This window comes from Phyllobates terribilis, unplaced genomic scaffold (assembly GCF_046119375.1).
Source record: "Phyllobates terribilis strain yellow unplaced genomic scaffold, ASM4611937v1 Scaffold_4__5_contigs__length_816908805, whole genome shotgun sequence".
Taxonomy (NCBI): Eukaryota; Metazoa; Chordata; class Amphibia; order Anura; family Dendrobatidae; genus Phyllobates; species Phyllobates terribilis.
In genome coordinates, this window is record NW_027362764.1 from 786,051,942 (window position 1) to 786,078,098 (window position 26,157).

The window sequence follows — 26,157 nt, forward strand, 5'->3', positions numbered from 1 at the left end:
AGCGGTCAGCGACCACCCAAATGACCGTACAACCGGCAGAGAGGGGAAGATCAGTTATGAAGTCCATCGCTATATGCTGCCAGGGGGCAGCAGGTACTGGCAGAGGAAGAAGGCGACCGGCTGGCAGGTGTCTCGGAACTTTGTTGCGGGCACAGGACACACAGGCAGAAACAAAGTCTATTACATCCTTGCGCAGGTTAGGCCACCAGAAGTGCCGGGAAATACGCTGGAGGGTCTTTTTCTGACCGGCGTGGCCAGCTAGTTTAGACGAATGACCCCAATGTAGGATCTTCTCCCGATCAGGTACCGATACGAACGTCTTACCGGGAGGGAGACGATTTAGACTCACGGGAGCCACCTGCATTACTCTGGCAGGATCGATGATATGTTTAGGTTCTTCCTCGAGATCAGATACCAGAAAGGATCGGGACAAGGCGTCTGCTTTGATGTTCTTATCAGCCGGGCGAAAATGTAGAACAAAATCAAAGCGAGCAAAAAACAAGGACCACCGGGCTTGGCGCGGATTAAGTCTCTGGGCATGCTGGAGATAAGCCAAGTTCTTGTGGTCAGTGTAAATTATTACCGGATGAAGAGCCCCCTCGAGTAGGTAACGCCACTCCTCCAATGCCAGCTTGATGGCCAATAACTCTCGATCTCCTATGGAATAATTGCGCTCAGAAGAGGAGAAGAGTTTGGAGAAGAAGCCGCAAGTTACCATCCTCCCGGAAGAAGATTTTTGAGTAAGTACAGCTCCGGCTCCAGAGGAGGAGGCGTCAACCTCCAGAAAGAACTGCTTGTTGCCGTCCGGACGATGCAGCACCGGGGCGGAAGAGAAGGCCTGTTTTAAGGAAAGAAAGGCCTCCTCTGCTTCGGGCGGCCACTCTTTGGGATTAGTACCCTTACGGGTGAGCGTGGAAATTGGGGCAGTCCGGGAAGAGAAGTGCGGTATGAAGAGGCGGTAGTAGTTGACGAAGCCCAGGAACCGCTGAATGGCCTTCAACCCCTCCGGTCGGGGGCATTTCTCGATGGCAGACAGTTTCTCTGGATCCATTCGTAGGCCGGTCTGAGAAATAATGTAGCCCAAAAACGGAAGCGAGGTCTGCTCAAAGAGGCACTTCTCATATTTAGCGAAGAGGTGGTTCTGCCTGAGCCTGAGCAGGACCTGACGAACGTCCCTCCGGTGAGTCTGGAGATCCGGAGAGAAGACCAAGATGTCGTCCAGGTACACCACAACGCAGGAGTAGAGAAGGTCCCGGAAGATGTCATTGACCAACTCTTGAAAGACGGCAGGAGCGTTACAGAGACCAAAGGGCATTACCAGATATTCATAGTGGCCGTCCCGGGTGTTGAATGCAGTCTTCCATTCATCCCCTTGACGGATACGGACCAGGTTGTACGCCCCACGGAGGTCCAGTTTGGTGAAGACTCTAGCCCCCCTCAGGCGATCAAATAATTCTGGAATGAGCGGAAGGGGGTACTTATTCTTCACCGTGATCTGGTTAAGGCCTCTATAGTCTATACAGGGACGGAGAGAGCCGTCCTTCTTTTTTACGAAGAAGAAGCCTGCTCCCGCCGGGGAGGTAGATTTCCGGATGAATCCCCTGGCCAAATTCTCCTCAATATATTCGGACATCGACCGGGTCTCAGCAGCGGACAATGGGTAAATACGCCCACGGGGAGGAGTAGTACCGGGTAACAGGTCGATAGGACAGTCGTATGGTCTATGAGGGGGTAATGTCTCTGCCTCCTTTTTATTAAAGACATCAGCAAATGACCAATAGGGAATCGGAAGTCCAGGTAGATTAGTTGGGGTAGGAGAAGGACGGACGGGATGAACAGGAACCAAACAAGTCTTATGACAGTCCTGTCCCCAGCGAAGGACTTCTCCGGTCTGCCAGTCAAGCACGGGTGCATGTCTCTGGAGCCAAGGTAGACCTAGTAAGAGGGCGTGAGAGAGTCCAGGCAGAACATGAAAAGAGATGCTCTCAGAATGCAGAATTCCCACCTGCAGAGTTACGGATTCGGTGATGAGTTGGATGGGACGTGGTAAGAGGCCCCCATCCACAGCAGCGACAGATAATGGTACAGCCAGAGGTTTGGTGGGAATGCGGTATTTTTCTACCAGGGACTGTGAGATAAGATTCCCGGCCGCTCCAGAGTCAAGTTGGGCTAGTTCGAAATAACGATTCTCCCCGCAGATAATAGAGACTGACAGTAGCAGAGATGGAGAGGATTTATTCTTGTCTAGGTTGACCTCTCTGAGTGAACCTAGACACAGGCGTTTCCCGACCTCTCCGGGCAGGTACGGATCCGGTGCTCCTTACTGCCACAGTAGAAGCAGCTCCCTTCGGCACGGCGTAAGTCCTGACGGGTTTTGACCATCTTGGTCTGGTCGACCTGCATAGGCTCAGGAGAGTGTACCTGGGGAGAGACGGATTTCTGAAAAGTAGGAGCTAGACGTGGAAACCTCCTCTCACGGGTGACCTCTTTGGCACGCTCCTGGAACCGTAGGTCAATCCGGGTGGCAAGAGTTATTAGGTCATCGAGAGTGGTAGGAATGTCCCGACCGGCAAATTCATCTTTAATACGGCCAGACAGACCCTCCCAGAAGACGGATACCAGAGCGTCGTTATCCCAGGCCAGCTCCGAGGCAAGGGTACGGAACCGTATGGCATATTGGCCCACGGTGAGACTTCCCTGACGGAGGCGTAGCAGAGATGATGCGGATGAGGTCTTCCATCCGGGTTCGTCGAAGACTTTCCGGAAAGCCATGAGAAAGGCAGGCAAGTCGGACACCAGGGGGTCTCCTCTCTCCCATAGAGGATTTAGCCAGGCCAGGGCCTCCCCGGTGAGATGGGACATGATGAAGGCAATTTTGGCCCGGTCGGAGTTAAACTGGTGGGACAGGAGTTCAAAGTGCAGGGTGCACTGATTTATGAAGCCCCGAGCCTGGGCGGAGTCGCCTCCGAAGCGAGGAGGTGCAGAAAGCCGGGGTCCGGGGTAGGATACCATGGTATTGGTGGGCAGCGGAGCTGCCGGGTTGCGAGTCATGGCACTGGCGGTGGTTGCTGGTGGAGCAGTCAGAGTGTCCAGGCGAGAATTGACATTCCGCAGGTGACCCAGGATGGACTCCTGTTGGGACCTCTGACGGGACAGTTCATGACAGAGGTCCGAGAGCGAGGGAGCTTGGGTGCCACCGGGTTCCATGGCCCGAGCAAACTGTAACGGGTCTGGGAGGCGGAACCTCTGAGCTACTATACAAGGGGGCGGTCCTTGTAAGGGAGCAGGTGGCGACCAGTGTAGACGGGCAGGCAGTCACAGCAGGTGACTGGGACAGTCTCTGAATGAACGGACAGGAGGTCACGGCAAGTGACCGGGGCAGTCTCTGGATGAACGGGCAGGAGGTCTCGGCAAGTGACCGGGGCAGTCTCTGGATGAACGGGCAGGAGGTCACGGCAAGTGACCGGGGCAGTCTCTGGATGAACGGGCAGGAGGTCACGGCAAGTGACCGGGGCAGTCTCTGGGTAAAGGATTGGTACGACCTGTGGCGGCAGATGATGGACGTGAGCTCCCAGGTGAGCAGGCGAGAGTCTCTGGATAATCGGGTGGTCACAGCATGTTACGGCGGAGCCTCCAGGAAGACCAACAGACAGGTAGCAGATGAGCGCTCCCAGGTGAGCGGGCAAGAGTCTCTGGAATAGCAGGTGGTCACAGCACGTGACGGCGGAGCCTCCAGGTAGGCAAGCAGGCAGGTAGCGGAGGAGCGCTCCCAGGTGAGCGGGCAGGAGTCTCTGGAATAGCAGGTGGTCACAGCACGTGACGGCGGAGCCTCCAGGAAGGCTAGCAGGCAGGTAGCAGATGTGCGCTCCCAGGTGAGCGGGCAGGAGTCTCTGGAATAGCAGGTGGTCACAGCACGTGACGGCAGAGCCTCCAGGAAGGCTAGCAGGCAGGTAGCAGATGTGCGCTCCCAGGTGAGCGGCCAAGCTGGTCCATAGACAGACTGACAGGAGTAGGAAGGCAGACCGTCGGACCTCAGGCTAGCAAGCAGGTAGCAGGAATATCAGGCAGGAAACAGACAGCAAACTGGCAGGACTCTGGCAGGAATCAGGCAGGTAACTGGCAACGGGACCTGAGGGCTGAAGCAGAGTAGTGAACAGTGCAACAACATTGCTCGGGCACCTCCATTTTGGAGGAGGTGCCTTATATATGGTGAAGTCCTCCGGCCATTGGCCGGGGACTCCTTAGGACGGCGCGCGCGGCCCCTTTAAGAGGGAGGGAGCGCGCGCGCACGCCCTAAGCACAGTGGCCGGGAAGGAGCGCGCGCTGCCAGCAGAGCGGGAGGAGGACGCCGGGCTCGGAGCAGAGAGGTGAGGGGAACAGCGTCCCTGCCTAGCAGAGGGCAGGGACGCCGACGCTACATACATGTAGATAGTTGCACCTTGGTGCCTCTTGCGAAGATGGCTGCAGAAGAGAAAACCTGCCTGGTGTGGCCTCCTTGTGGCCCAAAGTAGCTAGCCTCAGCCTTGCAGCCACGCCCAGGGCCAACACTTGGGGTTTGCTTTGGACAGGTTCCCTACTCTGTGCCAAGACTTCACCTTGTTGGGTGATATGGACACCCGGTTACAGACACGCCGTGACCTCTAAAGACTAAAGCTTCTTGTACATATGTTGTTGTATTATTGTTATACCCTGTATTTGTGTTTTCTTAAAAATGTGTTTAGTTCCGGAGTACTAAAATTCACTAGGGGGGAATGTGGCACCCCAGGGGTCTGGTTGCCACAGTAATAGAAATATTACATCTGAGAGCAAGTGGGAGGTTTCTCTGGTCAGGAGCCCTAAGCATGCAACACTTCCTACCCAGACCTGGGAGGGGAGGAATCTGCCCTTATAAACTGGGTCTGGGGCGGGATTAGGGAGTTGAGTCAGAGCCTGGAGACAGCTCCAGACACAGGGAGAGAAACAGCAGGAGCTCTGTAGGAGCAGGAGCTGAAGACCAGGGGCTGGAGCTGAGCAGAGCTCGCCCTGGCAGAAGAATCCAAGTACCGGACACCGGAGTCCGAGGCTGTGGGGACTGATATTCACCCAGCAGCAGAAACCAGCCGGCAGGGGATTCCAGGTCCTCTGGCCATAGAAGCATGGAGGCTCAGTCACAAGGAAGGGACCAGCACCGCCATCCAGGAGCGGAGGCTAACAGAAGGCCCCAAGTCACTAGCCATACGGGTGAGCACCACACGGTATACTCAGGGACGTGGGCTACTTCTACCCGCTTACAGCAAGGTAGCCAGAAAGAGTGCAAATAGACGGGGAGGCCTACAACTCCACCTGGCCAGGGGAACTCCTGTTTGCTCGCTGACTGGCCAGGCCCCTTATGTTAGCCAGTACTCCCGGGAGGGTCTGCCTTAATATCACCAGTAAAGACCCTGAACTGCACTGCAAAGACTCTGAGTCGTTCCTGCTTCATTGCCGCACCAGCACTACTAGTGCTGGGACTCCCGTGCACTCTCACCCTCACCATCAACTACACTGCCCTGGGGCTCCACTCTTCCCGTTGTTATGATCTGCTACAGGGACTAAGGAAAGACAGGAGAGCTGTCCCTACAATAGAACTAAACTAGATCCCTACGATGTAATGGGGAACCTGATCCTACGATCAGACCCGCTAAAGTCCTCGGCTAGTCTGTACGAAGACCTATAGATGTGAGGGAGGGATCCCTACAAGAACTAGGGACTGGGATAAGTTGGACACCTCCTAGCAGAAATAGTAGCAGTCAAAGACAAACACACAACAAAAAGCATAGAGGTCAGAAGACCTAGCAAAACTAACAGAGAACGGCAACAGAGCACCAAGCTAGCTCAAGAGTAGTAAATACAATGAAGTCCAGCAAGACCAGGAGGGCGGAGCCGGATTAAATGGGCAAAAATGGTCATGTGACCAGCAAACTAAAAAAAACCTAACAGGAGAGTTCTAACACCCGTGGGGTGTCACACTACCTCAGCTGCACACACCATCAGCCCCAGCGGTCTGCCTTGCAGTGGCGGTCCGCGCTGACCGCACTCCACGGGTGGCGTAGTCGGACAATTAACCTAAAACCCCCACAAAATACCGCCATCGGCCTGACCACCCTGAGCCACGGGACCAGGTCACCGCCACGGATTCTACAACCCCCAGAGACCCGGCTCCGGGTATCCCACACACGTCCACACTAGGCCCAGGGGGCGAGTCAATAACACATCTACTGTTTTACCAAGAAGGGATGAAGAGCATGAGTAGGTGCCAACACACGCTTACATATTCAGCTACTTTCTTTCAGTCCCTCGATAACCTGATACTCCAGGAAGCAGTTGGGGAATATGTCATCTATCATATGAAACGGGGTCTTTATTCTTGTCAGTGTGTTTTTTGGGTCTACTTAGTCATCTGCTGGTCATTAATAGGCAATAATATGTTGTGCCACAAAGTGTCTTAAAGGAGTTTTCCAAGAATGAGATAACATGGAGTCCCTGATATAATTCAATCTGAAGCCCGTCCTTGTCACAAGTCAGGATGAGCTGCAAACTGAAGACATACAGCCCCGAGACCTGTGTCTCAACCGACAAGAGCTGTATCCCACATACCTCAGTTGGCCAGGAGCAGTGCTGTGATATGTGAAGTAATATATCTCTTCCTCTAGGAGAACAATGGGGGTTATCTCCAGCTTCATCCTCCTCAATGTTTATTTCTTTTCCAGTTGGGCTCAGTCACTCTCCGTGCACTGCTATAAAGCTGTCAGACGAAGGAGGAGGAGTGGGATGAAGCTGAAGATTTCCTCGCCGAGCACAATGTGGGGTAAAACATATTTCTTCACATATCACATATACTATTCAAGGCACAACCTACCTTGGGGTCATTTGAGGATGGGGTCCCTTATTATTTTACTATCATTTTTTATTCTGCCCATACAGAAAATATAACAACAAGTAAAACAGAAACAAATCAGCGGCTGAGCGTAAATGAATGGATAATGATAAGAGAGAATGCCATCACATGAAGACGAGAGATCATTACAGAGATCGCTCTATTCATAGGAAACTCTTCATTACGGAGTCAGTAGCAGAACCGTTACCAGGAGGTTTACTGATGGAGGTGATCGTAATATCATTATTATTGTTGTGAAGGTAATTTTCAACTTTCTCGGAAAAAGCAGAGAGATAGAAGAATAACCGAATGAATATCATAAATAACCAATTAGGCCATATTCTGCTTGCAAGAAGGTAGAACATGAAACGTCTATTGGTTGCAGATTATGGTCTACTCATATATACTTGTTGAATGGTTCTTCGGGACATGACTTTGCTGACCAATATATCAGGCTTTTATTTTATGTATTTGCACCATGTACATCACTGTATATATGTTCTGTGGCACAGTGTATATGTATTTTTTGCAGGACCCACAGGAGGATGGACCATGCCGCCCTGTGGCACCTCTATGGTACCTCTATGGTATGTTATGGTGTGGTACAAAGATAAAAAAGAGAGGCTTCTGAAGGACAGTGACTAAAGAGGCTACACCCAAGAGGAGCCTGGTGCTTGCTGGAGAAAGAGTGTGGTGACACCATGGGCTTAAGTCACAGGAAAGCCCATTAATAGCTGTAGAAAAAGGTCATCTAACTGAATAAGCACTGACTCTGATGGAAAGAGGGCTCATCTGTATTGCTTAGTGGGGTCTGGTGAGTGAATCACAAACTGAATAATAAGCTGCTAATTAATAATTAGTGTTGACATGTTAGAAGTAGGTGTTACTTACCTGTCCCAGCTCCTGTGTCGGGCTTTGCTCCCTTCTTCCTATGGCCATCTCCTTCTGTACTAGTTCATGTAAACATCTCTGATACCATCACCACAGACCTTTTAAGGCCGGCTTGGGCACCCATGTGTGGGCTTAGTATTCAGGAAAGTATAGCGTTTTCTTACCTCATGCTTTTTCAGGAGTTGGCCTCACCATCTACTAGTTTGTGATACAGCCAACCATCTGGATAATTATCCTCTCTGCAACTCATGTCTGATTCTTAGAATTTTACTTTTGCTACTAGCACAGCCCAGTAAATTATGTTGCTATTGTTCTCGTACCTCTGCTAAATGTTGCAACAAGTTGCAAAACCCATTCTGCTATCAAGGCATCTGGTTGCATATACATCTCTCTTATCCAGTGGTTAACCATATCCCTCTTGTTAGTTACTAATTGCATAAACGTCTTTGCTACTTCTGTGGTTAATTATATCCCTGCTGTAAGTCAAATCCCAGACTGCATATATACCTCTGTTAATCCTGTGGTTAACTATATCCTTGCTGCAAGTTTCTGATTGCATATACGTCTTTGCTACTTCTGTGGTTAATTATATCCCTGCTGTAAGTCAAATCCCAGACTGCATATATACCTCTGGTAATCCTGTGGTTAACTATATCCTTGCTGCAAGTTTCTGATTGCATATACATCTCTACTATCCCTGTAGTTAATCATAATCTTGCTGCAAGTTTCTGACTGCGTAAATGTCTCTGCAAGTCCTGTGGTTAATCATATTTTTACTGCAAGTCAAGTTTCTGATTGCATATACATCTGTACTAATCCTGTGATTGATCATTTCCATACTGCAAGTTCTTGATTGCATATATGTCTCTACTAACCCTGTGATTAACTGTCTCTCTGCTGCAAGTTCCTAGTACAGCATATACAGTACAGACCAAAAGTTTGGACACACCTCATATAAAGATTTTTCTGCATTTTCTTGACTATGAAAATTGTACATTCACACTGAAGGCATCAAAACTATGAATTAACACATGTGGAATTATATACTTAACAAAAAAGTGTGAAACAACTGAAAATATGTCTTGTATTCTAGGTTCTTCAAAGTAGCCACCTTTTGCTTTGATGACTGCTTTGCACACTCTTGGCATTCTCTTGATGAGCTTCAAGAGGTAGTCACCGGAAATGGTCTTCCAACAATCTTGAAGGAGTTCCCAGAGATGCTTAGCACTTGTTGGCCCTTTTGCCTTCACTCTGCGGTCCAGCTCACCCCAAACCATCTCGATTAGGTTCAGGTCTGGTGACTGTGGAGGCCAGGTCATCTGGCATAGCACCCCATCACTCTCTTTCTTGGTCAAATAGCCCTTACACAGCCTAGAGGTGTGTTTGGGGTCATTGTCCTGTTGAAAAATAAATGTTGGTCCAACTAAACGCAAACCAGATGGAATAGCATGCCGCTGCAAGATGCTGTGGTAGCCATGCTGGTTCAGTATGCCTTCAATTTTGAATAAATCCTCAACAGTGTCACCAACAAAGGACCCCCACACCATCACACCTCCTCCTCCATGCTTCACGGTGGGAACCAGGCATGTAGAGTCCATCCGTTCACCTTTTCTGCGTCGCACAAAAACACGGTGGTTGGAACCAAAGATCTCAAATTTGGACTCATCACACCAAAGCACAGATTTCCACTGGTCTAATGTCCATTCCTTGTGTTCTTTAGCCCAAACAAGTCTCTTCTGCTAGTTGCCTGTCGCTAGCAGTGGTTTCCTAGCAGCTATTTTACCATGAAGGCCTGCTGCACAAAGTCTCCTCTTAACAGTTGTTGAAGAGATGTGTCTGCTGCTAGAACTCTGTGTGGCATTGACCTGGTCTCTAATCTGAGCTGCTGTTAACCTGCGATTTCTGAGGCTGGTGACTCGGATAAACTTATCCTCAGAAGCAGAGGTGACTCTTGGTCTTCCTTTCCTGGGGCGGTCCTCATGTGAGCCAGTTTCTTTGTAGTGCTTGATGGTTTTTGCAACTGCACTTGGGGACACTTTAAAAGTTTTCCCAATTTTTCGGACTGACTGAGCTTCATTTCTTAAAGTAATGATGGCCACTCATTTTTCTTTACTTAGAATTTGTATTATGGCAAGAAAAAAGCAGCTAACAGTCTATTCAGTAGGACTATCAGCTGTGTATCCACCAGACTTCTGCACAACACATCTGATGGTCCCAACCCCATTTATAAGGCAAGAAATCCCACTTATTAAACCCGACAGGGCACACCTGTGAAGTGAAAACCATTTCCGGTGACTACCTCTTGAAGCTCCTTAAGAGAATGCCAAGAGTGTGCAAAGCAGTCATCAAAGCAAAAGGTGGCTACTTTGAAGAACCTAGAATATAAGACATATTTTCAGTTGTTTCACACTTTTTTGTTAAGTATATAATTCCACATGTGTTAATTCATAGTTTTGATGCCTTCAGTGTGAATGTACAATTTTCATAGTCATGAAAATACAGAAAAATCTTTAAATAAGGTGTGTCCAAACTTTTGGTCTGTACTGTGAATATCTATATATATAAAAAAAAAAAAATATATATATATATATATATATAAATATATATATAAAATCTGTCACAGCAAATGAAGTGACATATTATAAATCATATGATCAGGGTGGCTATATAAGCAATATGCTCATAAGGCAGTGGCATGCATGCGGGAAAATAACATTGACTAAGCAAAAATATTCAAATAATAATCAAATATCCATACAGACCGCTAACACACAACCCACTGTATAGATCTGTAGAAGGGAGAGAGTTGTGAGCCCCACGTTACGCCATCGCCATGTGGCTTCCTCAGCGGTAAAGTCAGTTCTCTATTTTGTATCATTGTCATGTCATGAGGTTTTCTTTGTTACGTAATGTCACTTCTATAGTCACCTGTCTGCTGGACACCTGTGTAATGAATAATTAGACTTACCTATGGTTGAATTCTTATTAATTGAAATTTAGTAGTCTTTAGTAGCTGCTAAGACTTTCATTGGGGTCTACTCATTTTTTGCAGGAGATGATGTGTAGAGGACTGCGGTTTTATTAGTCACGGAGTTTTGAATTTCACCATACATGTGGTTTTGATGGTGTTGTGATCTCACAACCATGCCAGGTGAGCACATCTCTGTACTTATTGTTTCTCCACCCTCTAACTGGATAAGACCCTATTGTGTGCTATTGTTTTTCAGTCTTATTTTCATTGGATTTAATACTGTGGTTAACCATTTTTCTTCAGCAAGTTCCTCAATAGAACCGCCCTCCAGTTGCATCTACTGTTTCCACCTTTTCTTGCACTGCTGTCCTGATCCTCACTGATCCACGTACTGTCCGTTTCCGCTGCATCATTACCTCCCATCCGTGCTACTGATCTTGATCTACAGCTCAGAGAATCCACTGCACCAGGTAAACTCGTGACATTGGACCAACGAGAGCATCATATGATGTATGGTTAGTCCAAGTGGTTTGCTTTTTGAAGCCGTCGGTGCTGTGAGAAGATCAGCCCAGTAGGGGAACCAGTTTGATACGACTAGTGAACTGGTGCCAAAGGGAGGCTGTAATTGGCTCCAATTGAGGGTTTCAGAGAATTTTGTGGGCTAGTAGGGACTGAAGTGGAGTTCTGGTTGCCCTTTAGGTCTGAGAAGTTGCATAGTCCTGGGCTTTGGGCAGTAAGAGGATTGGCTTAGTTAGAGACTTTGTGATAACAGAGAGATCAGTTGGACATCCACTGTTGGGACACCCATCAATCACCAGAATATAAGTCCTATGTAGCCCCGTTAGAAGTGAACAATAGTTGCACACGTGTAGAGCTGCTGTCAGTCCTACGAAACACAAATTGATCTGCATAGTTGGAGCATAGTAGCATGTACAGTGGGGAAAAAAAGTATTTAGTCAGCCACCAATTGTGCAAGGTTCTCCCACTATAAAAGATGAGGTCGGCCTGTAATTGACATCATAGGTCGACCTCAACTACGAGAGACAAAATGAGAAAACAAATCCTGAAAATCACATTGTCTGATTTGGAAAGAATTTTTTTTTCAAATTTTGGTGGAAAATAAGTATTTGGTCAATTACAAACAAGAAAGATTTCTGTCTCTCGCAGACCTGTAACTTCTTCTTTAAGAGGCTCCTCCGTCCTCCACTCATTACCTGTAGTACTGGCGCCGGTTTGAACTCATCTTTTTAAGTGGGAGAACTTGCACAATTGGTGGTTGACTAAATACTTTTTTTTCCCCACTGTATGACCACCGCTCTATTCTAATGGAGGACATCGGAACCTCGTTATTACCAACAGTAGGAAAAGGTGATAACGTGTTACAATCGGAACACCCCTTTAAGTGTTTTGGAAGATTTTAGTCCAAGGTACTTTAAACTGATACTATTCCCTAAATGACGCCCTCTCCCACTCCCAGCACCACCAAAGATGCCTACGAGTATGTCACACAGCGTACACCACTCTGCAGGTCAGGGATGAGGGACTGTAACGCAAACCTCCACCTACTGCTACAACTAGGAACCATTACTGGGACAGGGGACACATATCACTACAAACCCCACGGCCAGGTCCCATGGTGGTGATGTAGTAATCCGCTATAGCAGGGAGACGACAGTCAATGTAACATCTTAGTCATTTAAACCACCGGCTCGCTCGGCTTTTTTACCCTTATTTACCTTCTAAACAAAATGACGGTTATGCAAAACTGGATGCGACATCTTCCAGGCTCCGGATAATACGCACCTTACAGTAATGCGCTGACTTATGAGTCCATGGAAATGTTTTGCACAGTGTGATACATGAATGGTGTATATATTTGCAGATGCAAGTCAGCAGAAACACACACTGCCTCATTACGTCTGTGTAAGCTCATTAATATCTGCATGCCTCATTACAGCATTTACAGGGAAAATATATTCTCCTGTCTGCGGTGACTACGGCCAAATACACGACACAGAGGCAGCTGCTCTGTGGAGGAAGGACTGCAGGAGCGATAGATGATGGATGGATGGATGGTGGGATAGATAGATAATAGATAGATGATAGATAGATAATAGATAGATAGATAGATAATAGATAGATAGATAATAGGTGATAGATAGATAGATAGATAGATAGATAGATAGTGATGAGCGAGCACTAAAATGCTCGGGTACTCGTTGGGTCGAGCAAATCGTAATGCTCGGGCACTCGACCCCAGCAATGAGCCCAATGTAAGTCTATGGGAAACTCGAGCATTTTTCCAGTGCCCCCCCCCCCCCCCAGAGGTCTGCAGAGGGCCTAAAAATTGCCCAGATCGATGGGATCAGTGCTAAAATGATATGGGAACAGCATGGGGAAGACCCCTGGAAGCATTTCTGACTCCCAGGTCTCTGCTGTCAACAACGTTGTCAGAGGTATTACGCTACTTTTACGGACTCGCAATAAAACATACAAAAACAAAGACAAAATGGATTTTCCTGGAAATAAATTTAAGGAACATCCTTTTCAGGATAATGACTTGTATATAAGGACCAAATAAATAACCAAAAACAAAAATGCTTCTCCACACCTTGGGCTATGTTCACATGTAGCGTTTTTGCACTTTTGCATTGCTTTCAACAGTGGAAAATACATTCACCGGTAAATGTAATTTTAACATTTTACTACCTTATCTGGCCATGTGGTGTGTGAGACATGATCAGACACATCCTGTTTCATTTATGAAGGAGGGACTGTGAAAGTAACAAAGCCTATTTTTACAAGGCCATCAGGCGACCCTTAATATTGTTAAAGGGCGAGCAGTCGTCCCTCACTATTGTTAGAGGGCCATAAGCCGGCCATGCTTTGTTGTTCCCGTTATTAAGGAATGGGTCTCCTATACTGTTATTGCGTATGCAGTGACTGCAAGGGCTGCCAAAAATTAGGACGCACTTCAATACCCCTTTGAAGAGACGTAGAGGAGGGCCTCATTAAAAAAATTGTCCCCATTATTAATGAGTGGGTCTCCTATAGTGGTAATGGCCATTCAGTGACTGCAAGGGCTGCCAAAAATTGGACGCACTCCAGTACCCTTTTGAAGAGACGTAGAGGAGGTCCTCATTAAAAAAATTGTTACCATTGTTAAGGAGCGGGTCTCCTATACTGGTAATGCCCATGCACTAAGTGAATGGGCCAAAAAACATTTACCCCTGGGGGGTATACATGAACATACTATATAGCAAACAGAATGTTAGAGGCATCTAATAAATTTCCTACAGGCATCATAAACACCCTTAAAAAAATTATGTGGGTGTTGCATCATCGTCATCCTGGTGATAAGGTGGTGGAGGATGAGAAGAAGGAGAAGGAGGAGGTCAACAGAAAACAGACAAAATCAGGAAGCGTATACCCATGTCTGGGTGTGAAGAGGTGTATGGCAATAGACCCCCCCAAAAAAAACACTGGATTTGACTTTATGTTCCGCTGCTATCATCTGGTGGTGTTGAGAAGTCTGGCCCAATCCAGCCCTTGTTCATTTTGATAAGAGTCAGCCAGTCAGCATTTTCAGTTGACAGACGGATGCGCCTATCAATTATAATGCCCCCGTTGGCACTAAAAACCCGCTATGACAAAACGCTAGCAGCAGAGCAGGCCAGGACCTCCAAGGCGTACAAAGCCAGTTCATGCCACGTGTCCAGCTTGGATACCCAATAATTATAAGGCACAGAGGAATTACGGAGGACGTTGGTACGGTCGGCAAGGAACTCCTTCAGCATCTTCCAAAACTTTTCCCTCCTTGTCAGAGTACCCCGCATATCAGGACCTCGGCGCTGGGAGGTTCTGAGAAAACTGTCCCAGACTTTTGACAGTGTTCCCCTACCTCTGCTACATCGTATTTGTGTCTCCCTCGCCTGTTCTCCTTGGTTGTCCAACAAACTGTGACCTCTGCCGCCAGAGTTGTCAGATAGGAATTTTTTTAAAAATTCTTGAACAAGGGCCTTCTGGTACTGCAACATTTTATTAGACTTCTCCACCATGGGAAGGAGAAATAGAAAGTTCTCCTTGTAGTGTGGGTCTAGAAGTGTGGCCAACCAGTAATTACTGTTTGCCAAAATGTGTACAACGCGAGAGTCACGGGAAAGGCAGCAGAACATAAAGTCAGCCATGTGTGCCAGACTGCCAACAGCCAAGACTTCCCTGTCCTGGCCAAGAGGATGATGGTCCATGCTCTCCTCCTCCTCCTGGTCCTCCTCCTCATTCTCCCTTTCCTCAGGCCATCCACGCTGAACAGACGGTATGACTGTTGTGTGGGTAGTACCGTCTGCAGCGCAGGAAAACAGTTCCTGTTCCTCCTCTTCCTCATTATCACCCAATCCGCATTGAGATTAGATGAGGCTGGGCTGTGTGGCATCACCCTGTATGGTTCCTTGCTCCATCTCATCGTGCTTCGCCTGCAATGCCTCCTCTTTAATTGTGAGCAGCGAGCATTTTAGTAGACAGAGAAGCGGGATGGTGACGCTAATTATGGCATCATTGCCGCTCACCATCTTGGTGGAGTCCTCAAAGTTTTGGAGGAGGGCAATGATGTCAGACATCCACCCACTCATTAGCTCTAATGTGCAGAGGCTGACCTGAATACCGATGGATGTGTTGAAGCTGGCACTCAACAACTGCCCTTTGCTGCTCACAAATCCTTCCCAACATATGCAACATTGAGTTCCAACGCGTGGTGACATTGCACACCAGTCGCTGAGCTGGAAGCTGCAGACGCTGCTGAAGCACTGCTAGGGCGGCGTAAGTTGTAGGTGACTTTCGGAAATGGGTACACACGCGGCGTACTTTAACAAGCAGATCAGGGTAGGTTTTGAGAAATCACTGAACCACTAGGTTGAGCACATGGGGCAGGCATGGTACATGTGCGAGCTTGCCTAGCTTCAGAGCCACCACCAGGTTCCGGCTATTGTCACACACGAACATGCCTGGCTGTAGGTTCAGCGGTGACAACAGAACTGCCTGCTCTGTTTCAGCTGTCAACAACTCTGCAGCAGTGTGTGGTTTGTCCCCTAAGAATATTAGCTTCAGCACAGCCTGTTGCTGCATAGCCGAAGCAGTGCTTCCAGCTTCCGACTGATGTGGTCATTTCGGAGATGGAGGCTGAAGAGGAGGTGCAGGAGCTGTAGAATGTGGGGGCAACACTGATTGACCTAGGGCCCGCAATCCTCAGCGTCGGGAGGACATGATCTGTCCCAGGGTCCAACTGGGTCCCAGCTTCCACTATATTAACCCAGTGTGTCATCAGCGAGATGTACCGTCCCTGGCCACAAGCACTTGTCCACGTGTCGGTGGTTAGGTGGACCTTCCCAGTAAATGCATTGTTGAGGGACATGCTTGTGAAAGGCAGGGACAGCACACCGGGAGAAATAGTGGTGGCTGGAGACTTGGAGTACCAAGGGACGGCTGCCGCTAAGAGGTTGCAGAAAGATTCCATCTCCACGAGCCTAAAAGGCAAGCAGTCGAGAAATGTGGCAGTTTAGCGCTGTGGCTGTTGGGGCATTGACTGCGTATCTCCGCTTGTGTTCAAAGTGCTGGGGTAAAGACAACTGAAAGGCTGCGCTCGGACAAGGACGTGGACGTGGTTGCTGATGGTGGTGGTTGCAAGTGTGCAATGACAGGTGCAGGGAGGGAGGCATCTTCGCCTGCGCCATGGCCAGGGGATTGGCGTGCATGCACAACAGAGGAACAGGCAGTGATGTCACTCGCAGACACTGTTTCTGGACCCTGGCGTTTGGCCCAACTAGTTGGGTGCTTTGCTCTCATGTGCCTGAGCATGCTGGTGGTGGTCAGGCTGGTCGTTTTGCTGCCCCTGCTCATGCTGGCCTGATAGATGTTGTAAATGACTTTTTTGGGGTTATCTGGACAGTATTTAAAAAAGAGCCAGACTCTGGAAGACCTAACAGTCGGACTGGCAACTTCCCTCGTGTTGGTGTTCCGGGGAATAGTTGCCCACCTTGACCACCCCACTGCTTGTTCCTGCCTGTTGTGGTGCTATGCCTCCCTCCCCCTCTGTGCTGCTGTCCTCGCTATGCATGTCACCTTCCCTGGTTGGGTCAGTCACTTCATCGTCCACCACCTCGTCTTCCACATACGCAACCTGGGACGACTCCTGATTTGCTGGCAATTGTGTCTCATCATGATCAATCACCTATTGCGACAGTAATTGCACTTTCCCACCATCGCTACACGCGTTCTCCTCTTGCCCTGCTTGATGCTGGCCGGGTGAGAGGCCCGAATCTATAAATGGAAAAGTGAACAGCTCTTCGGTGTGTACAAGTGTGGGAACACTTGTCTCCGGGCACTCGGCATGTTGGGAGGAAGGAGGATCAGGGTGAGGAATATGTGGTCTAGACTCATGGCTACTGAGACTGGACCGTGTGGTGGTGGTGGCAAACTGACCGGAAGCATTATCTGCTATCCAACCAACAACTTTTTCACACTGCTCTGGCTTCGAGTGTTCCAGTGTTCCGCTGCCCCCTAGAAATTGGGACAGGAAGGTAATTCGACATGATGTGGGTGTTTGTTGTGCTCCCTCAGGAGGCACAGTTTAATCTTGCTCATGGCCTCGGCCTCTGCGTGCACCATCGGCATCACGTCCACTTCCCCGTCCCTTGCCACCCGCCTTGCCCATTTTAAATGGAGTGTAATACTTGGCACACTTCAAAAAATGTGACGATTATTACCGCAGTAATATCTGGTGACCACGGTTTTAGGCAGTGGCGTTATAGATATGGTATTGATCAGTGACCAAGTGTGACTAGGTTGAACAAACACACAACTGGCAGACTTTAAATGGAGTGCAATATTTGGCACGCTCCAAAAAATGTCACAGTTATTACGGCAGTAATATGGGATCACGTGTGATGATAGAAAAGTTTCTCTGCTTCCACAATACAGCAATGCGAATAAAATCAAACTGGCTGTATTCTGCTAACAAGAAAATGGAGCAGTAAAATGGAGTACTGTATGGCTTTTTAAGCAAATAATCAGGATTAAGAGCAAAAAAAATTAGCCCTGATACCTAGAGCTATGGATATCTGTAACAGCAGCAGACAGAACGTACAATGGACCCTATTCTGCTATATGCACTCTCCACAAGCTCTGCCTGCCTAACTCCTGCTATCACCAGGAATAATATATGCAGCTGGATTAGTCCTTATAAGTACTGTTAGTTCAGATGTGTATTTATAGCTGTGGAATACCTAATACCTCACTAATAAACCGAATATTCTCTCCCCAGCTCAGCAGCAGCTCTCCCTACTCTGCCTGTCTGAAGGGCAGACTGCGACGAGTATAGGGCCTCTAGGTCTTATATAGACCCGATGCTGCTGGCCAATCACTGTAATGCCACAACCAACATGGCTGCGGCATTTCAGTGAGTCGCAGGCAATCCCCGCATGTTTATTCGCTGTCTAAACAGCGCTAAACATGCAGAGCGGGGACTCGAGCTGTCGCCCGAGCATCCAGGAAGTACTCACCGAACGCCGAGCATGTCAAGCAGTGAGAGGCTCGGGCGAGTACCAAGCAGTAGCGAGCATGCTCGCTCACCACTAATAGATAGATGGATAGATAGAGGGATGGATAAATAATAGATAGATATATGGATAGATAGGTGGATAGACAGACTTGAGAAAGGCTTTATACTCTGAGCTGAAATGTCGTCATTTTGGCTACTGGAAGTCCATACATTGTGCATCTGATTTTACAGTGCTACTTTTTTTTGGAAATACTATACTGGAGATAGATGTTTGATAGATATGAGATGTAGACAGTAGTGAGCAAAACCTTGGACACCCCTATTCATGCAATGCTTTTCCTTGTTCTTATTGGAATGTGCACATTGTAGATTCATTCTGAAGGCAGCAAAACCAGGGAGGAAGGAACACATATGGAAACAAGGAATAAGGAAACACATGTGACACACAGCACAATATACCAAACCTTAGATTCCTCACAGTAATATCTTTTAACTCTGACGACAGCTTTAGACCCGCTTGGCATTCTCTCCGGCAGCCTCATCAAGTCATCACCTGGAATGGCTTCCAACAGTCTTGGAGAAGTTTCAGAGGTACTGAACACTATTTGTGACCAATTTATTCCAAACTATCCCCATTGGGCTCAGATCGGGAGATTGTGGAGGCCGTGTCATTTGATGCAGCCTCCATCCCACTCCTTCTTGCCCACATTGCATTTACAACGCTTGGAGATATTTTGGGTCATTGTCCTGTTGTAAAACAAATGATGGCCCTCACTAAGTGCAAACCACATTGAATGGCTGTCACCGCATAATGCTGTGTCCCTAGTGGGCGTTAAAAAGGCCTAACGATATTATGTCATCGAGCCATGGCCGCAACTTGCAAAATCCGACGTGGAGTACAATAGAGGGCAGCGGACCCTGGGGAAGGAAGTGGAGCCTGGGATAGCTGTTCACATCTGAGCTATTCAATTCTATTGTACTGTTATATCTAAGGAGAACAATGAAATTAACACATAAGACCTGAGCGTGGGTGACTCCCAACACAAGACGCCCCACAATCACCTTCTTCTTGAGGAAACCCTACTGGACAGAACTAACTCTGGGTTTGGCATATGACAAACTCAAGGCCAAAAACTATTTGAGCTCTAATATATTAAAATTATTTATTAATATTTTCAGTTGGAAAGTTTCTTGGATTCTTGTATTCCACCTTAAGGACTAAAGTTTTCTTCATTTCCAGGCGGGGCTCGACGATTGTCCATGTTGCTCGGCCAACTGTTTGAAGTAGAGTAGAAGATGGAGTCCTCGAGGCTAAATCCAATAACAAGTGTTCCCATCCACACCTCTCGGATATTACCCTTCTCCTATTACTAAAACATTCTGTGAATTCCTTTAACCTGAAGATCTGACAAGTTTACTCAGACCGCTCAGCCTTACCACATAACATTACAGATAGCCGGCCGCCGCACTGCCCCATACATATGTATTTGCTTGGGCTTTGATAATCTAAAACTTTGCAATGAATTATTCAGTAATTTTAAATATATTCAGTTGCTGTAAGCAAAATGCTGGACGTTTCTGATGCTGCGTGTCATGTTTTATACATTTACTTTTCAAGTAAAACTTCAAACTTCTCCACTAGTTGGGAAATTGGGCACGTTCTTCTGCATCATCAAATTGACTGACATAGGACCACGTCCAAGAATGGGATGGACTAGGGAAGAAGTCATTAGGGCTTTTATAGTATGTCCCTTTAATTCTCATAGTTGGTCCTACACTTAAGACCTTCATCGATGCTGTGATGAAATTCTGGGGTTATCAGTGGTGCTTTTTGGAACCTTCATTGATCAGACTCTGGTGGGAAAACACTCCAGTCACTTAGAGAAATTCTATCTATTCAACTGCCAGTTACAACCGTGACACATTTGAGATGGACGGGGATGAACTGGAAGTTGTTAAGGACTTCAACCTTGATCACTCAAGATGCAGCGATGACACTGGAAGTCAATAGGAGAATAGCTATGAGCAAATCAACAATGAAGTCACTGGACAAGGTCTTCAAATCGAGGAACATTTCACTAGCGATGAAGACACGGCTCGTACATAACCTGGTCTTTTCTGTAGTAACATATGGAGGTGAAACCTGGATGATAAAGAAACAGAAAAAGAATTGACGCCCTCGAAATGTGGTGCTGGCGAAGGATGTTGTCAATTCCATTGGTGGCAAGAAGAACAAACAAGTCAATGTTGGAACAAATCAAGCAAGACATGTCACTCGAAGCAAGGATCACCAAGTTACAAATTGCCTAATTTGGACACATCATACGAAGAGCGCAATCACTGGAGAAAGACATCATGGTCGGAACCAAAGAAGGAACAAGAGGAAGACCAGCAAGCCGATGGCTTGATAGTATCAAGATAACAGCGGAGAAAACCCTGGTGGACCTATCTAGGCTTGCGCAAAAGAGAATTCTACCGATTCAAGCCCATGTATTGGCTGCACATGAGACTGTCTCATTATGATACACAGGCTTGTTTTAGACCTTCTCCACTAAGTGGTCAGAAAGACATTTATCAGACAACTCTGGTTGGAGAACCATTTTCTAACCTGTTCCAGTTCCACACAATTAAGTTGATATCTACTTATTTTAGAAAAGTCTGTTTCTCTATGATACGCAGGCTTATTTCAAGCCTGCTCCACCATCTCTGGAGGGAAAACCCTTTTAAGGCTCCAGCACTGAGTGCAACATCGCACTTTTCTCTTCATCTCTTCCCCAGGATGGTGGATTGTTGAGAGTTCTGATGCAATCATGCTGCCAGATCATTTAGTCATGGCTCATAGGTAAGTGGTACTTCTGCCTGATTAACACAATTAAATTATTCTGTTTAGCTCTACTACATCCAAATGTCCACTACTCTAGTTCTGCTACCCAGCTCTGCTAGATCCAGATATTGATTACTCCATTTCTGCTACAGTCAATTCTCCATTACTCCAGTTCTGCTACTCAGCTCTGATACATCCAAATCTCCATTCCTCCAGTTCTACTACACTGCTCTGCTACATTCAAGTCTCCATTACTCCAGTTCTGCTACTCAGCTCTGCTACAGTCAAGTCTCCATTACTCCAGTTCTACTACACTGCTCTGCTACATTCAAGTCTCCATTACTCCAGTTCTACTACACAGCTCTGCTACATTCAAGTCTCCATTGCTCCAGTTCTGCTACCCAGCTACATTACATCCAGGTATCAACTACTCCAGTTCAGCTACTTAGCTCTTCTACACCCAAGTCTCCACTACTGTAGTTCTGCTACTCAGCTCTGTTACATCCAAGTCTCTACTACTCTAGTTTTGCTACACAGCTTATTTACATCCTGGTATCCACTGCTCCAGTTCAGCTATATGCAAGTCTACACTACACTAACCCTGCTTCTCAAGGTTTGCTACATTCAAGTCTCTGCTACTTCAATTTCACTATTCAGCCCTGCTACAATCAAGTCTAGAAAACTTCAGTTCCTTAGCTCAGTTCTGCTACATCAGTCCAGCTTCACTACACCAGCTCAGCTGGATCTCTAGTACCCCTGGAAAACTGACCCATTAGCCCTGCTGCACTAGCACCATCTGTCTACACTGCTCAGGACCTCCTAATCCTGACTAGAGGCTTTGTGGATCCAACGCGCCATGTGAGACATATCAATAGATTTAAAAAGGCTCGACTGGAAGATGATGATTCTGGAGTCAATGTGCAGCTTTGACATTGTCCTAGAAAGTGTGACAAAGTCACTGGCCAAGTACTGGAGGAGAGGTATGTTTCATAGAGGCTATTAGGTTCAGTCATTTGAAACCCAGAAGTTTTGCTCCAGCACACTAAGTGTTGCAAGGGGTTAAGCAGCCATTTTAAAAGGGCTGGGTTTTTATGAACGACCATAGAGCGGGTGGGAGGTCATTCACCATATCTCCATCGGGTGGGAGGTTTTTCACAATATCTCCATCCTAGGGTGTGGTCTGGCGTTTAAATACATGGCCTGCTGAAGCATTCAGTGTTCAGTAAGTGTGGAGAGAGGAACTCCAGATAGGAGATGTTTGTGTTGAGCTGACCTGAACAATGTGGAGTTGCTAAACTCTGAGCAGGCGAATCCCCGCTACTACAAAGACTATGTGTGACCACTTTGCCCAAAGGGCCATGTTTATTTTTTCTTCACCATGGTTTATGACACCTGTATAATAAACCAAGGAAGAATTTAAAGAGACACTGTTCCAGTGTCTACCTCCGCGTACAGCTGAGTGAGCGATCTACCACAGGTGGTGATAGAAGTGCGGGTAAGATCCCAAGGAGGCACGTGTAGCGGCTTAGCACAAACCGCATGTCCTGGGTAAAGGCGGCCATAAGCCAGGAAGCGACGACAGACAGCACGGAGGACCTGATCAAGCTCCTTGTGGAAGCCCAGCAGGAGACAAGTAAGCTGCTATTGCAACAGATCCACCAACAGCAGCAGCAACAGGACCATCTCTGACAGCAGCAGCAGCAGATGGAGTTGCTCGCAGAGGCAGGTCATGGGAGGCCAGCAGGTGATGACTCGTACATCCAGAAAGCGGTAAAATGAGCCATGCAAAAAATGACCTCGGGCGATGATGTGGAAGCTTTTTTGACTGTGTTTGAAAGGGTGGCAGAGTGGGAAAAGCTACTGCCAAATCAGTGGTCGGAGGTGCTGGCCCCCTATCTAACTGGCGAGCCCCAGAAGGCTTATTATGTCCTGGCCTTACAGGATGCCCAGGAATATTCTGAACTAAAAACTGAGATACTGGCACGCTCAGGGGTGACTATATCTGTCCAGCTCAAAGGGTCCACCACTGGGCATATTGCGGTGATAAACCCCCTCGCTCCCAAATGTTCGATTTGCTGCATCTGGTACAGAAGAGGTTGCAGCCGTAGTCCTCCACCACAGCCCAGATGGTAGAGCGGGTCATAATGGACAGATTTATTCACTCCCTCCGCAGGAAGGTGCAGACCTGGGTTGCTGTCACGCAAGGTATGGGAAAGACTTAGTGCAACACAAAGGGAAGAGGGAAAGGGAGCCCAAACTCTAGGGAAAAGGGGGGGGGGGGGGGGGGGAGACCTCCTAGACTGATCTAGTATCACCCTGTCTCCACTAACGTCCCTATATTGGCTCTTCACCAATCGCCGCAAGCGAACATCGCCCTGTCTTTCCCTGGCGTTTGGACCAGGCTAGGGAAGGGAGGGGGATGAGCGCTAGTCGATCACCACTGACCACTAAAGACAACAAGGGGGAACAAACAAAGGAAGATAGCTTAGCTTTTAGTCGACTTCAGAGAGATGAACACCCGTCCTCAAAGCTCCAGAGAGAATGAAGTAATGCAAAGGGTAATGTGAGTATCGCTGGCACCTCCCTCCAGCAGACAGCAGGCATTTATACACCCAGGCCAGGTTGCTAATTAGCCAGAGGAAGGTAGCCGCAGGGTCTTAGAGACAGCCTCTAAGAAGATGTCTGTAATGCCAAACTTAGAGATCTCCTGCAACCAACTGCAAGGCGACTGTCTGTCACCTCTGACACACCCGTGACAGTTGCACAAGGAGTCATCCGGTAGGTGGATGACCTGGTCGGCCTCGTAGAAAGATACCAGATGGTCGAGATGTGCCTAAGGAAGCAGGGTGGTGCTGCATCCCCATACTAGGGTACCCAGAGGGAGCCCGAATCCCAAAAGAGTTTAGTAGAGCCACCACTGGAGGAAATCCGAGGTCCCAAGGGGTTGCTGAGGGGTTGCCAAAAGCTGCTGGGAAAGACTTGCTCTGCTGGAGATGTCACGGTCCTGGACACATGGCCTCCCATTGTCCTATGCCCTCCGAACAAATGGACTGCAGCATAGGGAGGGTGATGTTCATACTATGCCTATCCAGCCTGCAGTGTGGACTATCAGCCCAGTAAGGGGCCACAGACATGTCCCGTGACAATAAAGTATTGGAGTCAGGACTATTGGACTCTGGGAGCTTGGTGACCCTAGTAAGGGCCACACTCCCCCACCAGTTGATCACAGGGAAACATTTGGGCATCTGCTGTATCCACAGGGAGACCAAGGACTACTCCATCACCAGAGTGAGTATCAAAATGAACTGTGGCACTGAGTCCCATGTACACCCAGTGATAATTGGGCGGGACTTCAGCTGGTTCTAGGAATTATGAGGAAAGGCGGGTGTGCCCACTAACTCAGACAGGAGCCAGTTCACCCATGAAGAATCCACATTATAGTTGGAGGTGTATGAGTTTGTCCTGTGTGTCCTTGCTGGTGACGAGGACAGTGACCCAGGAGGAGGAGATTCCTAAATTGGGGGTTTCTGGGGGCAATTTTGGAACTGCTCAAATGGAGGACTTTATGTTAAAAGGGGCATGGGACAATGTGACTGTGATAAATGTGGTTGCCCAAGAGCCGGGGGCTAACAACAGGTTTCCTTATTTTTCAGTTAATGAGGATTTGCTATATCGGGTCAATAAACAGAGAGGGGAAGTGTTAGAGCAGCTGTTAGTACCAACACCCTATAGGCGTAGGGTACTAGACCTAGTCCATTCTCATGTTTTGGGGGGGTCATCTGGGCGTAGACAAAACCCAAGAGCAGGTCCTTAAAAGGTTCTACTGGCCTGGGTGCCACCGGGAGGGTATTAATTATTGTCCCGGGTCGATGAGCTTATTGAGACCATAGGGTCAGCCTGATATATCATCACCCTGGACCTAACAAAGGGGTACTGGCAAATTCTCCTGTCCCCAAGGGGCAAGAGGAAAACTGTCTTCTCTACACCTGACAGGTGCTTCCAATATACCCGAATGCTGTTCGGTCTGCAGGGAGCCACAGCTACCTTCCAGAGGGCTATGGACCGAATCCTAGCCTCTCACAAAAAGTACGCTGCAGCTTATCTTTCCGGATTGGGCAAGTCATCTGCAGAAGCTCCAGGCAGTACTGGATTCACTGAGAAAGGCCGGGTCTACCATAAATCCAAAGAAGTGCACCATAGGGAAATATAGTTGGGCTACATGCTTGGCAGGGGCGAAATAAAGTCGAAAGTAAATAAGTTGGAGGGAAGCCAAAATTGGCCGCAACCAGCTCCCAAGAAGCAAGTTTGGGCTTTTCTGGGATTATGGAATATTCATGATTTATCCTGAATTACGCCATTATAGCCGCCCCCATGACTGATCTTCTTAAGGGCACGAAGACATCGATGGCCAAGTGGTCCACTGAAGCGGAGATGGCATTCCAGGAGTTGAAGCTTGCCCTGCGTAAACAGCCGATCTTGGTTGCACCTGACTTTAGTAAGCAGTTTGTGGTTCAGACTGACGCCTCAGAGGTTGGTTTGGGAGCTGTGTTGTCCCAGGAAATAGATGGGGATATACATCCAGTCCTATTCCTGAGTAGGAAACTCTCCTCCTGTGAAAAGACCTATGCCATCATAGAGAAGGAGTGCTTGGCCATCAAATAGGCAATTGACACGCTGAAGTACTACCTGTTAGGCCAGAAGTTAAGGCTAGTGTCAGACAATGATCCCCTGAGATGGATGAGGGAAAGGAAGGGGAATAATGCCCGGGTGATTAGGTGGTTTCTAGCCCTCCAAGACTTTAGTTTTCATGTGGAGCATAGGCCCGGAAAGCTACATGATAATGCAGATGCCCTGTCCAGACTTCTCTGTTTAGTGAGTGAAGGTGCCAAAACCCTCAGCTTTGGGCAGAGAGGGGGGATATGTGACTAAGTCACTGGCAAAGTGCTGGAGGGGAGATATATTTCACTGAGGCTATTTGGTTCAGTGATTTGAAACCCAGAAGTTTTGCTCCAGCACACTATGTG